The sequence below is a fragment of the Trachurus trachurus genome (assembly GCF_905171665.1).
Source record: "Trachurus trachurus genome assembly, chromosome: 7".
Classification (NCBI taxonomy): domain Eukaryota; kingdom Metazoa; phylum Chordata; class Actinopteri; order Carangiformes; family Carangidae; genus Trachurus; species Trachurus trachurus.
In genome coordinates, this window is record NC_139901.1 from 32,976,104 (window position 1) to 32,992,406 (window position 16,303).

Consider the following 16,303-nt stretch of genomic DNA (forward strand, 5'->3'; position numbering starts at 1 on the left):
AAACATCCAAATACCTCCATGCTGCTCGTATGTAATGTCCCTCTTGTATTGAAGCCCTGACATGCGAAATTGTTCCGAAAAAAATTAAATAAGTTTATTCTATTGGTTCAGAATCCAAACCAATCAAAGTATCGAGGGACGTACACAAACTTGCGGCGCTATTCTGAGATTCCTGGCATTTCCTGGTTGCCGTTTCTCACATCTTTGGGTGTTGTTTCCTCTCATATTCTCCTCTCTCTGATAACTAGCTCGTCAACAGGAAGCAGCGTGGACTTATCAACCAATAAGAAGTGTTTAGGGGCGGGACACCACCGCCGCGAAATGTCGTCCAGATAGAGAGAGTGAGCGATTTTTTTCAGGGTTGAGTGACATCGCTGGACGGAGCGATGTTGCTCGCGGCGTCAGGACAGGCTGATTGAAAAGTAACGCATTCTAATCACTTTTCCTCGCGTCGCTGTCGCATCGCTGTATGTCAGGACGGGGTGTTAGTCCACATGAGGGTGAGTAGATAATGCAAGAGTAGCCTACCCGTATGCAGGGACAAGAGCGCCGCCATTAGCTCAGCTGATCCATACCGGAAGTCACGACCGGAAGTTGCTCTTCTTCGTGTGTATCATTTCTATGTAGATCAAAAAAAATAACTCAGTAACTCAAATGGTCCATAATAAAATATTGTTTTCCAGCGGATATCTTAGTTACAACATGATTGAGCTAACTAAATGTTTTTTTGCATGGATCGTTTTGATATTGAGTTACTAAAAAACGCTGCTAACGGCTAGCGGCTAACGGCTAACGGTTAGCGCCGCTCCTGCTGACAGCAGACCAGGAGAGTGAGAGAAAAAAGAAATGTGGTTGGTGGGTGCTTTGGTTGGGTTTAGGCAATGAAGAAAGGAGTTGGTTAAGTTTAGTAAAAAGAGCAGGTAGAGGCTAGACAGGCCAGAGAGAGAGAGGGGGTTCTTAGAATAACAGAGATATAATAGACACGAAGAAAAGCAACTTCCGGTCGTGACTTCCGGTGTGGATGAGCTGAGCTAATGGCGGCGCCCTGGTCCCTGCACACAGATCCCTCTCAGATAATGAGTGAAATTTGAATTTTGGGTGAACTATCCCCTTAATGTTCAGCAGCAGCAGCAGCAGAGGCAGGAGGAGGAAGAGGAGGGGTGAGGGAGGGGAAGAGACCGGCAGTGAGGTGGGTGGGGGCTGGTCCACAGCTGTTGTAGTAGGAGGGTCTGAGTGTCGGGGGGGAGGAGGAGGAGGAGGAGGAGGAGGAGGAGGAGGAGGAGGAGGAAGCCGCTGCCTCTCTCTCTCTCTCTCTGTCTGGAACAATGGGAGACTCGGCAGCAGCAGCAGCTCTGCAGACTCACAACGCTACGGGACCAGGTAGAGGAGGACCAAGAGGAGGAGGAGGAAGAGAAGGAGGACAGTGCCGGGCCTGATCAAGGAATAGGAGGAGGAAAAGGGAAGAGGAAAAAGAGGAATAGGAGGAGGAGGAGACCGGCTTCCTCTGAGAGAACGGAGTGACAGAGGAGAGAGAGACAGAAATGTTAACAGTTCCTCTTCTGCTGGTGTCGACCGGACGGTTCTGGTTCTGATGTGGAGGTGAGCAGCAGCTGACCCCGGATCAGTGGTAGAGGTGGTAGAGGAGGGGGGGTCGGGGGGTTATGATGGGGGGGTTGTATCAGTAGATGTGTTCATGTTGTTGGTGACGGTGATTCATGTCGTTGTCACAGCTGATGATGTTCGGTGTGTTGAGGTTAAAGCACTGACGTGTGTCTGTGTGTGTGTGTGTGTTAGCTCGTAGCAGTTAGCAGCTCTCTGACACACTGTGGTTTATGTTCTTCTGTCTGACACAACTCACACACACAGACACACACACTCTTTCAACGCACAGACACACACAGACACACACAGACACACACAGACACACAACGCTGGATCAGTGAGGAGAACAAAGTGTCGTAAATCTGCCAAACGTGAACACGGTGCTGCAGCCTCAGCCCGTGTGTGTGTGTGTGTGTGTGTCTGTGTGTGTGTTGTGTCAGACATGGACCGGCCTATGTGTGTGTGTGTGTGTGTGTGTGTGTGTGTGTGTGTGTGTGTGTGTGTGTGTGTGTGTCCTGGCTGTGGATGGAGGTGAATCCTCATCCAGCCTCTCTGGATTTTCCCTCTTGTATCTTCTCTTCTCTCTTTTTTTTTTTTTTTTTTTTTAGGAGGGGAGCCCCCACCCCTCCTCTTCCTCTCCTCCTTTTCTTCCTCCCCCCTCCTCTTCCTCTTCCTCTTCCTCCTCTCTCCTCCCCCTCCCCCACCTCCCCCATCTCCCCCCTCTCTCTCTCTCTTTCTCTCTGCTGCCTCCTCATCCCAAATATTGCTTGTTGTGTAGCTTACGATTCGTCTCGGTTCATGCGGCCAAACATCAGACAGGAAGCTGCACCGTGGGGGGGGGGGTAATGGTGGTGAGGGGGGGGGTATGTGATGCTGCCAGACTGAATCTGCCCCCCCCCCCCCCCCCCCCTCCTCCTCTGCGTCTTTGATATTTATCTGCATCTGTATCACCGGTGCAGACGTCACGTGGCGTCGTCTCTCTGCCCTACATTCCCTCTGTGATCGAAGCTTCTGATCTCAGACCAGCAGTCACGTGAGGGAGGATTCAAGGGGGGGTTTGGTTTGTTTGTTTGTGTTTTTTTCTGTCACATTGTTTACATCGTGGCTCCTCCTCCTCCTCCTCCTCTCTGGGCCGAGGCGACGCAGCAGGAAGTGGGGTCCAGATTGGCAGATGGAGCTGCTGCTGCTGTTTGACGGGTCCTGAGTCGACCTCGTCGCTGCCAAATCCCCGGGAGTGAGACTGACATGATTTAAGAAGCTTTTGTTGCGTTTCTCTCCCTCTCTCTCTCTCTCTCTCTGGGATCAGTCCTTCCTCCTCCTCCTTCCTCTGCAGCTTCAGCTTCGCCCTCGTTCCATGAATCTCCTATATCCTCCTCGTCCTCGTTCGTCTGCAGCGTCTCAGCAGAACCTCGCTCCACCTCAGTGAGGAGGAGGCTCGGTTTCCTTCCACGTGTGTGTGTGTGTGTGACGGGGTTATTATAGTTCACTGAAACTAAAACTAGCAGTGAAAACATAATCTGTAAACTGAAATAAAAATAAAAAGCAACTAGCTCCAACCTCCATGCCTCGATGCTAAACTGCAGTAAAGTAAAGTTTCATCAGATAACAGCAGCTTAGTTGTAGTTTTCTTGTCGATAAGAAAAGGTCGATAAGAAGAAAAGGCCACAGCTCAATATGGGACGACTTGGAGTACGACACCACAGCTAGATAAGAGTGAATGATGGGAACATTATGGGATGGATGCAACTAAAAGGGAACAAGTTCATCTTCAGAGGTCTGACAGAGGCTTTCTCCTAAAACCTGAACAACTACAACTAAGACTAAATAAAAACTACAACTAAGACTCAATAAAAACTACAACTAAGACTCAATAAAAACTACAACTAAGACTAAATAAAAACTATAACTAAGACTAAATAAAAACTACAGCTAAGACTGAGACTCAATAAAAACGAGTCTATTCCTCTACAATAAGAACTAAATAAAGCTATAATAACCTTGCTCTGTGTGACCTGGTGATCTGCTCTGCTCCGTTTAAAGGCCCAGATTGCGACGCGGCAGCTGCTCCAACACCTTTAATCCCAATTCACTTTGACAAGATCTAACAGGATCAGGTGGTGAAGGGAAGAGTTAACGCTGCTCGCGGCCTGGAAACGTTTCTGCTGCAGCCGCCAGACACACGGGGAGGGAGGGGGTGGTGGGGGGGGCGTCCCATTTAGCTCACAACAGAACTATCTTTGTTGGATGTAAACATGATGAACAGAGTTGAAGAAGAAGAAGAATCAGTGATGGTGGGAATAACAGCGTTATAAATAAATAAACAACGTTACTAACTACAATACTTTGTCAGTAACGAGTAATCAATCAAAAAAACATTTTCCCCTGTTACCGACAATAAAATGCACCGTTACTTGACTCTAGAGCCGCAACAATTCATCATTTAATCACATAATAATAATCGATTATTAAATTAATCGTCAACTATCTTGATAATCTAATAATCAATTTAAGAAAAAAAGTCTAAATTCTCTGATTCCAGATTCTTAAAGCAGAAGTGATATATTTGTGTTAATATAAGTCTTAAATAGTTGTATCTTCCGACAGCAATCACTTCTATAGAGTGTTTGGTCTGAAACACGGGTCTGTCAGTCACTCTGCTCTGCTCTGAGCCCAGGAGAAAACTTTCCTTGTATCCTACAACCTTTATCCAATGAGGAGAGAGAACGGCATAAAGGGGCAGTCCTCTCTGTGTGTGCAGCCAAGGGATGCGCCTGAATGTGGTGACGTAGGGACGAGGGCGGGGACTGCTAACTCCATCTGCTGACAGGAAGTTAGACAAAACCACCGGATCGCTTACTTCTGCTTTAAATGTGAATATTTCTCGGGCTAATCTGTGTAGCCCCCTGCCGCGGACAGCAGCGGTTGTCGTGACAACAAAGGAAAGGAAATACAGTCTGAGTGAAGCTCTGGAGCCGTGGGCCGATAGCCGACCGTCACCAACACCGGGAGCCTCCAGTGTTGTGTTGTTATGCCGTTGTGGTGAGCTGGGAAGACGGTGTTAGCGGTGGATGCTAACCGCTACCGCTAGCTGAAGTTAGCATCGAGCTAGCTCACCACAACGGCTCTCATACTTGTTACCGGTCGAGGCTTTAGTTGTCGGTGACGGTGGGGAATCGGTCCGCGGCTCCAGTGCTTCACTCAGACTGTGTTTTCTTTTGAAATGAGGAGGCAGAGAGAGGGGGAATGACACGCAGCAGAGGGCCACCCGATGCGGGATTCGAACCGGCGCTGGCTGCAGCAAGGACTGTATCTGTAGACTTTTATAATGTAATAACTCAGTTACTTTTGGGGGGGAAGTAACCAGTAACTATGACTATAATTACTTCTTAGTAGTAAGTAACGCGTCCAACACTGATGGAGGGATTTTTCACAGTCTGATGAATTATTCATCCGTTTCTTTTCTTTCATTACACTTCACAATGAGTCAGAGATGAAAGGAAAGACGAGAGGAGAGATTTAGGAAGGGAGGGAGATAGATGAGTGGAGTGGGGGAGGGATGGAGAGGAGAAGGGGGGGAAGGGGGGAGGAGGAGGAGGAGGAGGAGGAGAGGGGGTGTCATGGTGGCGTCTGCAGATCGCTGGTTTCTCCCCGAGGGCGAAGCAGCAGCGTTTCTCTGCTCCTGGTTTCCTGTTCAGGAGGAAACAACACACCAACACAACACAACACAACACAACACAACACAACACAACACAACACAACACAACACAACACAACACAACACCACACAACACACAGAGGTGACATTGGTCTCTGCTCCTCCTCCTCCTCCTCCTCCTCCTCCTCCTCCTCCTCCTCTCTCTGTCTCTTTACAAACAGCAGCTCTGTGGTTTTTCTCGTCTTGTGACTCTCAGACTGAAACAGGACGAGTGGAGGAGGAAGCTGAGAGTCTGGATGAGAATGAAAGAGGAACTCTGTCGTATTTCCACCTTAACTCTTTAGTATTTCCACCATAAAGGGATAGTTCACCCAAAATTGAAATTTCACTCATTATCTCCTCCCCCTCATGTGGACTAAGGGCTGGGAGAAGTTTCAGAGTCCTCCGTGGCTTCTCTGAGTTACAGGGGGTCTCGGCGTAGCAGTGCATGTCCATATGACGGTTGCAAATGGATACCAACTGTCTTCGTAACAAAAAGACACACCAAAAAACATCCAAATACCTCCATGCTGCTCGTATGTAATGTCCCTCTTGTATTGAAGCCCCAAAATGCGGAATTGTCCTGAAAAAAAATTAAAAAGTCTATATTTCAAGCTTGTTTTGTAGCGGAAGCTTCTCGAAGCGCCTCTTCCTGGTTCGTCAAATTTGGACGAACTGGGAAGAGGAGCTTCCGCTAATCTCTTGTTGATGACAGATAAGACTACACAGATATACACATGGTAACATGGTAGATGATAAATAACCTCATCCACCGCTCCGTGGTTTGATTTCTCACCGGCTTCGCCTTTCCGTTGGAAACAAATGCACATGGAGGAGTTCAGGTTTTTAAAAATGTGTTTGTTTGTTTTCTTCACCCTCAGCTCCCTGGTTCTGTTGTTGGGAGACGGAGACAGAGACGGGACACGGACTCGTCTTCAAGCATCTTAAGGAGCTGCAGCCACAGGTCAGAGCCTCCATGCTGGTTTAAAACGTGTATTTTAATTGTTTTAAACATTGTAGGATATATTGTATCATACATTTCTCTCTTGGTATTGTATTTATTTCCTTTTGGAGCGACCTGGCATAGGAATTTCTATCTAATCTAATCTAAATGTTTGAACTCTTATGAACAGACGAATCGTTTGGTCGTTTAAAAATGATGAATGAAACTCACTTAAGTTCTCTGAAGCTGTTAAAATAACTAAACCGTAGTTTTCACTCGTCTTTAATTCAGTCTAAATCACCTCAGTCTGTTTCTCTTCTCTGACACTGAGGCTCCAAACTCACAGGTTTCATATATAAAACATTTGGCTCCAAAAACAACCGTTAATTAAAGGTTGAGTCTGGAGTTTTGTGCCCAAAAATAAACGTTAGACTTATACAAATGAAATCCGTCTTAATCATCACCTAGTGGGGGCTGTGTCTGCAGCCCCCCCTCCCCCCGCCTGTATTTTGGTCTTTTGCTCTGTTTTGTTTTGCACGTGGACGTTGGGTGGAGCGAGAGAGCATAGATATCTATGGCCAGAGAGTCGGTGTTTTCTCTCCAGCCAATGACGGAGCTCAGGTGAAGCTACGTGCAGCAGAGTAGGAGGCTCAGGGCTGCTAGCCGCGCTAGCTGTCTCTGATGCTAATGAGTGCTAGCAGCTAGCACGTCTCTCTCTCTCAGGACCGCAGAGAAAAAGAAATACAGTCTGAGTGAAGAGCTGGAGCCGCGGACCGATTCCCCACCGTCACTGACAACTAAAGCCTCGACTGGTAACAAGTATGAGGACCGTTGTAGTGAGCTAGCTCGATGCTAACTTCGGCTAGCGGTAGCGGTTAGCATCCGCCGCTAACACCGTCTTCCCAGTTCACCACAACGGCATAACAACACAACACCGGAGGCTGTGGTGTTGTGTTGGTGATGGTCGGCTATCGGCCCACGGCTCCAGAGCTTCAACTCAAGCTGTTTTCGAAACCGCATACTACCGTACTGCCTACTGCATACTGCGTTAGTATGTACTGTATACTGCATACTGAATGTGGGATTCAGTCTGCAAAAAAACAGGCTAAAAGCTGTTTTATTTCTCGCTTTAGTGCTGTTATTATGTAACTTTATTAAGTTTTAATATTTTTTTATGCGAGAAAGTAACTGTTAAGATCCCAAATCTACGACCAGTTTATCCAAATGACGGCTGGTTAGAAGTTTGCTCCGATGTTTTTCGGGGAAGTGAAGCTCCGCAGCGACCGGGACATCACAGAGGCAGCAGCCAGTCTGCAGAGCTGCTCGGCCGGCCAACCTCCGTCGTCATCCTGGGGGAGAAAACCATCGCTAATTAACTTACCCGCAGGTTTTTAAAGGTTTACCACCGGCTGCTTAAATTATTTTTAGGAGATAAATGTTGGTCTCATTGATGAAATCTCAATTGTGGCAGTAGCATTAGTTTGTTTGAATGTAAAGTGAAGCTTCTTGTGTGTAAGCAGCGCTGCCTCGGGGCTCTGGAGCCTAACGTTACGTACAGAAATCACCACATTTAGAAAAAACAAATAAATATTTTACAATGAACCGATCAGTCTGCATTAAGTTTTATTTTATTAAACTATAGTTACGGTACACGGCTACACTACCGTCTTTGGTTACGCTCTGGTTACGGTTAGGACGTCAGGGGCGCATTGCATTGTGGGATACAGAAGGCCATGTAGACTGGTCAGATACTGGAAATATTTTCCGAATCAGTACGACATCCGGGAACTTTTCGCATACTGCAGATTTTGCTTTTGTTCGCATACTGCATGATGCATACTACATTTTGGCCAAATCAGTACGTACTAGCAGTATAGTATGCGGTTTCGAATACAGCCTCAGACTGTATTTCATTTCCTTTGTTGTCATGACAACCGCTGCTGTCTGCAGGAGGCTACACAGCTTAACCCGAGAGGAGGGGCCCAGTTTCAATGTTTTGTTTACAAACTGCAACGAACAAAACTCCAGACTCTACCTTTAAGATCAAGATCAACTTTATTTGTCATTAACAGAACGACACAACCACATAAATACTTTGTACATTACAAGACACAGGACAGAGCGTTGTAGCTACACGTGGACAAAACATCTTGACAGCACACATGACATGAGACTTTTTATTGATCCCACATGCGGGAAATGAACTGGCAACCGTAGCAGAACAGGACGCGTAAAGACTGAAGGAATAAAAATATAAAGACTTCACTATGTACAACGATACCTAAACAAAAAATATGTGGGTCAGTGACAGATAAAAAATTGTTTTAAAGGTATGCATCAGATTTGTTAAAATGTAGCTACATTTTGTATTCATGTTGGGTTTATGCTGTTTCAAATGACATGAACCATTTGTTTTAACAAAAGTAAGACTGAATACCTCTGAATATCAAATGGTGTAACCACAAAAGAATGATAAATATTAAATAGGTTATCCACCTACAGTGAATTTAAGTGTACTTATAAAAAGTATAGCCTACTTTCTTCTGAAAACATTGAATTGAAATAGATTTTTTGCTGAATTTCTATATTCAAATTTTAATGCATTTTAGCAACACTGGACTGGACATCCTAAACACAGCTTTTCTTCTAAATGATGTGACAAATTATGTAAAATTTGTCAAGAACCATAGTCTTGCATTGCCAAAGTGAATTACATTTATTCCACATTTGAGTCTAGATTTATTTTCCTGTAAATCAGATTTTTATGAAAAAAAAAACCTTGACATTGGGTTGCATCACGTCATTGACCCATGTACTATTATGTATAAAAAAATATTTAAATAGAGAAAAAACTATACATGATGTTTGATCAGAGTTAGTGCTGTTTGGATGGACATGAACTGTTAATCATCACGTTTCTAACAGGCGTTAACAACAATAATAGATTTAATCATTTAAAAGAGACTAATTGTGACAGCAGACACGTCTTAAATAAAAACAAAAAGAGTAAATGAAGCTTAGAATAAGTTTAAAGAAGTAAAAGAGACCGTGTCCACCAGTTTCTGTCTCACTGAATCACTTCAGTTTTTTTCTGTTTTGACGTCGTCAATAAGAAAGATAAATCTAAATCTAAACTTCACCTTTCAGTCGGTTTCCATATTGAGTCAGTTGATCAGTTTGTTCATTGGTCTTTGGTTTTATTTGTTATTTATTGATTAATCGATCGATCTATCGCTGCGGCTCCAGTTGGTCTTGAATTTATTAACTTTAACGTCGTTGTCGTCGTTGTGTTAACGAGAACAGGTCTGACCTGCTGCAGTGGCTGCTGGGTAATCTGTCCACCGGGACACATGGCTGTCTATTTACACTGTGTGTGTGTGTGTGTGTGTGTGTGTGTGTGTGTGTGTGTGTGTGTGTGTGTGTGTGTGTGTGTGTGTGTGTGTGTGTGTGTGTGTGTGTGTGTGTAAGAGGACGACACTCGATCCTGGGCCTTTGTTCACTGACTGTGGGACTCGAACCTGCGGCGGCTCTTTTGTCAGAGTCGGTTAACCCTTCGTTTACTGACGGGCGGAAACAGAGAGAAGCTCAGTTGATCTGACCTCAGGTGTTTGTTCTGCTGTGTGTGTGTGTGTGTGTGTGTGTGTGTGTGTGTGTGTGTGTGTGTGTGTGTGTGTGTGTGTGTGTGTGTACATAAGGTGTGGAGGGAAACATTACACTCATGTCTCTGATTGGTCACAGCACAGAGTCAGACTAACGATTAGTTTCATTATTGATTAACTGCAGATTATTTTCTAATGTATTTTATTTGTTATTTATTATTGTCTGTTATTTGTCATTAGTTTAGTATCAGACATGAAAAATCTAATTATAAAAACCACAATAATTTACAGTCCAAGTTGAGTTCTTATGTTTTATTTTCAGATAACATCAAATAAAATGATCCAATTAGAGAAGATTTATTGAACGAGGATCAATAATTCATTACTATCTTGATTCTCATGAGTTGTTTTATCCGTGATGATCATGTGGTGAGATTCTGATCTGAACACTGAGGTCAATGACTCCCCCCCCTCCCCCACCTCGCCCCCTGGTACGGCAGCCCCACTGGGACACACTGAGCCTCTGTTCACAGGCTACACACACACACACACACACACACACACACACACACACACACACACACACACACACACACACACACACACACACACACACACCAACTGTAACTTTAATTGCACGTTAAGTTTTAAGTGTTTAATGTTAAAGATAGACGTTAAACAACCAAATGTTTTACACCAGTGTTTTTCAACCTTCTTTGAGCCACGGCACATTTTGTTCATTAAAAGAATCCCGCGGCACACCACTAGCCAAAAATGTTACAAAATGACACAGTGCAGCCTAATACAGTAAATATAATACACATTGTAGTGGCTATCTAAGTTCTCTTCTTTGTTCTTCATTTCTTGATCTGTTAACCAGTCATGAGAGATGACAGGAGACCGTTTCTACTCGTCGAGCTGCAGACGTGGCGGTAAAACGACTTTGTCGCTTCCGCCATCACTCATTTATTCAACACTTTCTTTACAACAACGCTTCACTTCCTGCTCTCGCTACGGAAGCCGCACAAGCCCAAACATCAACACAGACGGCTCAAAACTCAAAGCACATTCAAACATGTTACTAGTTAACATAAATCGGCGCAAATGACAGACAATAATAAATGGCGCTTACACACATATTGTCTCTTACAGTGTAGTTAGTTTGTTCTGAATCACTAACGGTCATTGCTAAGGCCAGGTCATTGTGCAGGCTTCTGCCACTACACCCACTGACATAAAATAGTCCTATTTTATTAGCCGACTATTGCAGACACAGATGCTCAACAAAACCAAATTATTTTAGGAGCTAAATGATATTTGTTTGGACACAAACTGTTAACTGATAACAAGAACTTTCTTCTTCTTCTTTTTTTTTTAGCAGCTCATGGGGGCTTGTCAACTGGTGCCTTCAGCCGTATTTCACAGCAAAGCGTTACATGAGAGGACTTACACTTAATGCTGTGCACTCCCTGTGATAGAAAGTCAGAACAAACTTTAAGTGCAACGCGTGCTTCGTTACACACGGTCGGCACAGACACTGGATGGAGAGTTGAATCTCATCCGTTAACGGTTATAATTGCTTAGGAAAAAAAAAATCTAAATGTGCATCCCTAGTTTGGATCAATTAAGTTAAATTTGATCATTCATTCAGTTTTATACAACAAACGAACATAAAAACAGACTCGGTTCAGTTTCACAGCAGCAGTGAAGAGTCTGGTCTGAGTTTATCTTTAATTAAAATCAGAGTCTGAAGTCGTGAAGTGAAAGAGCTGAGAGTTTAAAGGTTCAGGCCTGGTGCATTGTGGGTAATGAGGCCTCCTCCTTCTTCTCCTGTGGTGTCTGATGGAGCCTCATGACGTGAACCAGTGCAGATGAAACGAAGCCACAGAACCACTCGGGTATATTTAGACCCTCTGCTGTTGTCTTTGGGTCCACGCTGTAATTTCACTGTGTGTGTGTGTGTGTGTGTGTGTGTGTGTGTGTGTGTGTGTGTGTGCGCTGCCCGGAGCTTTAATGTGCATTAGTGTATTTATAACTGCAGCTCTCTCTCTCTCTCTCTCTGGTTCCTGGATCTGGGCTGGGATGGACGATGATCTGCATCGATCACTCGTCCATTAAACCTGCTGCTTCGTGTGTGTGTGTGTGTGTGTGTGTGTGTGTGTGTGTGTGTAGAGTCGATCGTGGATCAATAATCCTCCTCCGACTCTCTGATGTTCAATAATCTTCCTGTAAACACTCGGCTCTCGGCTCCAGTTACAACTCACTGCTGATGGAGCTCTGCGTCCAGGGCCGGCCCCTGGCATAAACCCTCTATGCGGTTGTTTAGGGCCACAGCCGTTAGGTGGGGGGCCACATGATCAGAAAGGTACCGGGGTTCATCAAGTCATTTAAACATCCTGAGGTCTGCACGTGCAGCTATGAGCTTTATATGTAATGTGAAGTCAATATTCAGCTTCTTTTATCTCACATTTGAGACATTTGGTGAAAATAGAACGGCAGAATGACAACATTTGTGCTCAAAAAGCAATCTTACAAAATTTCATTTTAGACTTGTTTTCTACACTTATCTATTACTGTATTCATATCCTATTTCAAGCACCAAAACAGTTCATTCTCATGACTGAAGGAGTGTTTTCACAAGGGATTTGACATTTTTCAAAAAGCAGACCTCAAATTTCCAGCATTTGGCCTAAATTATTTCTTTCTACAGTGTTGTAGGACAAACTGGCCTCAGTGTGCTTACAGCCGAGGTTCTAATATTTAGACATAAAACACTTGAGTATTGTTACATCTGCAAGTATCTTAAAAAGATCAATTTAAGAAATTATGTAAAAGTCGAGAAAATGGCCTCAAACCTCAGAGGGAATAAACATGTCTGTATTCAGTTTTAACCAGTTTAACCATTTGGTGTTTGCGCTTAGAGTGCAGGGCCACAAACAAAAACCTTGTTTAGGGGGCCACCAACATCCTAGGACCGGCCCTGACTGCATGCTGAGGCTTTCACCCTGTGTGTGTGTGTGTGTGTGTGTGTGTGTGTGTGTGTGTGTGTGTGTGTGTGTGTGTGTGTGTGTGTGTGTGTGTGTGTGTGTGTGTGTGTGTGTGTGTGTGTGTGTGTGTGTGTGTGTGTGTGTAGAGCTACATGTTGTGTGTGTGTGTGTGTGTTATCATCCAATACCAATAATCAATAGGAAACCTGAGACAGGAAGTGATGCGTTCAGGATCCTCCACACTATAAGAATCTGCAGCTCTGATTGTTTCCTCTTTTATTCAGAAAATGATCTGAATCTTGTCGGTTTCATTTTAACGTCATGATGTCACTGATGATGTGTATTATACATTATATATCATATATCATATAGTATACATTATATATTAGTATATGAAGGACAGTGGGAAATGCAGAGACTGCTTGATGAAAAACTGTCCCTGAAGGCAACGTGCATCAGTGGTTTTGCATGAATTTCCCTCTACAACAACTCTGTGTGGTAACGTTGTGTTATTATCTCATAGCGTGGTGAATGTGCAGCTCACAACTTGTCCACCAGAGCGTTGTGGAGTTGTTGGATTGTGTATTTGATGAGTTTGATGAGGGGAAACCAAGAAATCCCATAATGAGCCTCCGTAGCGTAGCTCTGAGCAGCTCACGGCTCTGCTCCGCCGTTCTAAAAATAGCTTGCACCGACAATTAAAGGTAATGAACCTACTGCTATGACTATAGGGATTATGGTGATGGGCCAGTTTGTCAAAATGTTGAACTATCCCTTTAACAGTGTTACAAGAAAACACAGTTAGAGTCGATAAAATCAGGATTTAAATGTTTAAATAATAAAATCACATCAGAACTCATGAGTCACTCACATGGAGCTCTGTAAATATTTGAGTGTTTCTGTGTATACAACCGTGTGTGTATGTGTGTGTGTGTGTGTCAGTGTATATGTGTCAGTGTGTGTCAGACTGTGTGTGTGTGTGTGTGTGTGTGTGTGTGTGTGTGTGTGTGTGTGTGTGTGTGTGTGTGTGTGTGTGTGTGTGTGTGTGTCAGTGTATATGTGTCAGTGTGTGTCAGACTGTGTGTGTGTGTGTGTGTGTGTGTGTGTGTGTGTGTGTGTGTGTGTGTGTGTGTGTCTGACACGCTGCTGTAAACTGTGCCAGTTCCTGATTGGCTTCCGGCCACAGATCCAGGTTCGTCTCATCCGCTCTAATGATCTTTAAGATGTAACAGTTGGATCTGGGTCCACGTCACACACACACACACACCTACTACACACACACACACACACTGACACACACAGACACACACACACACACACACACACACACACACTGAGACACACACACACACACACACACACACAGTGACACACCTGGAGCTGAGCCTACTCTGCTCCTGGTCGTCGGCCATGTTTCCTGCAGAGCTGCAGTTGCTGCTGAAGCTTCAGACATGAAGAGAGTCAGTGTGTGTGTGTGTGTGTGTGTGTTTGTGTGTGTTAGTGTGAAACAATCAGGGATCCTCAGATACAGTAGGTGGACAACAAGTGTGTGTATTATGTTGTGTTGTGTGTGTGTGTGTGTCGTCAAAGTCCTTATACATACAGAACGTCTGTGTGTGTGATGGTGTTGAAACTGGACCTGGTGTGTGTCATATAAACAGTGTGTGTGTTGTTGTAATGATGTCAGTGTCAGTGTGAAGTGAAGCAGACGTCCTCCTCTGTGTGTGTGTCCGTGTGTGTGTGTGTGTGTGTGTGAGGCGTTCGCTGACAGTGGGAGACAATCAGCGTTATAATCTGAAGTGTTTGATAGTTTTGATTCAGAGACAAACATGTCGACTTCCTCCTGGTGAACGATGCGTTCAAAGACCTCAGGACTGTGTGTGTGTGTGTGTGTGTGTGTGTGTGTGTGTGTGTGTGTGTGTGTGTGTGTGTGTGTGTGTGTGTGTGAGACCATCTGCTGCAGGCCTCTCTGAACACGGCTCTATGTTCAGTTCAGTTCAGTGAATCAGAATCAGAATCTGAACATTTAGTGGAAAGATCAATAACTTTGACGTGTTATTAATGTGTGTATGAAGATAAATGAAGTGTAAAAATGTGTAATATGTGAGTAAAACCATGACAGTGACCAGTTTTGTATTTATTTTTACCGTTAGTGATCATAGTTCCTGCTCCAACAGTTTATTATATGAGTCATTGTTGGATATTAATCAACACAGGAAAACAGTTGTTATATCATTTATTTATTTTGTTTATTATATTTCTGTTACTTTTTGGTTATTTTATGCCTTTTTAAATGTATTTATTTACTCATTTTAAAGGATTATTTGATTTATATTTTAGGCGTTTGTTGCCTGTATTGTAGAGGGACAGGACAGCACTAACTGTGTGTTTGAGGAGGTTTGTTTTTGGGATGGAGGAATTCAAATCTCTGAGCTGTGGTGTTGTGTAATGATCGTGTTTGTCACATGTGGTTACGACCTGGTAGATGAAACACTGAGGTAACTCTCTAGATAAGGAGTTCCCAACCACCGAGAGAGAATGAAAACAATATATAAATGGTTGTTTTATCTAATTTACACTTTCAGATGTTTTATTTTGGAAATTGAAACTGTAAAGTTGTCCACCAGTGACCGGTCAGCGGTGGTTTAAAGGTTGGGGACCACTGCTCTATAACACGTTTCTATAGAAACACCAACAGGCTTCATATGTGAGTTTTGTCGGGTGTTCATGTGATAGTCAGTGTTGGGCACGTTACTTTTGAAAGGAAATGAGTTATAGTTACTATGGTAGTTAATTTAAAATAACTGAGTTAGTAACTGAATTGCTACATTATGAAAGTAACTAATTACCAGCGTAAAGATTACAAAGCGTATCTTTTTCCAAACATGCTCAAATATGTCAAATTGGGCCTTAGTGTATCGATCGATACCCGACACCGATCCGATACCACCGGTGTTTGGCACGTTACTTTTAAAAGGTAATAATTAGTTATAGTTACTTTCCCCCAAAAGTAATTGAGTTAGTAGCTGAATTACTACATTATAAAAGTAACTATTACAATATTTTTTATATAGGCTATATAAGATGATCAAATATGTCATATTACTCGCCCCCCCCGAACCTCCGTTTATCTGGAACTAACCAACTCACTCAGTATTCCTCCACACAAGCGGAGGACTGAAACAAATGTGTATATAACATATAACTACACTTTAAGAGGTGTATTATTATTATTTAGTGACGGGACTTCTTGAGTCAATTAACGGAGCATTTTATTGTCAGTAACAGTAACGGCGTTGTAACGGGGGAAACAGTAACTTTTACTGGAAAAAGTAGCGCCGTTAGTAACGCTGTTTATTTTACAACGCTGTTATTCCAGTCACTGGTGATATTAGATGTAGAATAACAACCTGCTGAAGCAACGAGGTGAAGACGATGAGACGACCTGTCAGTCACCTGCTTCCTGTGATTCTACACG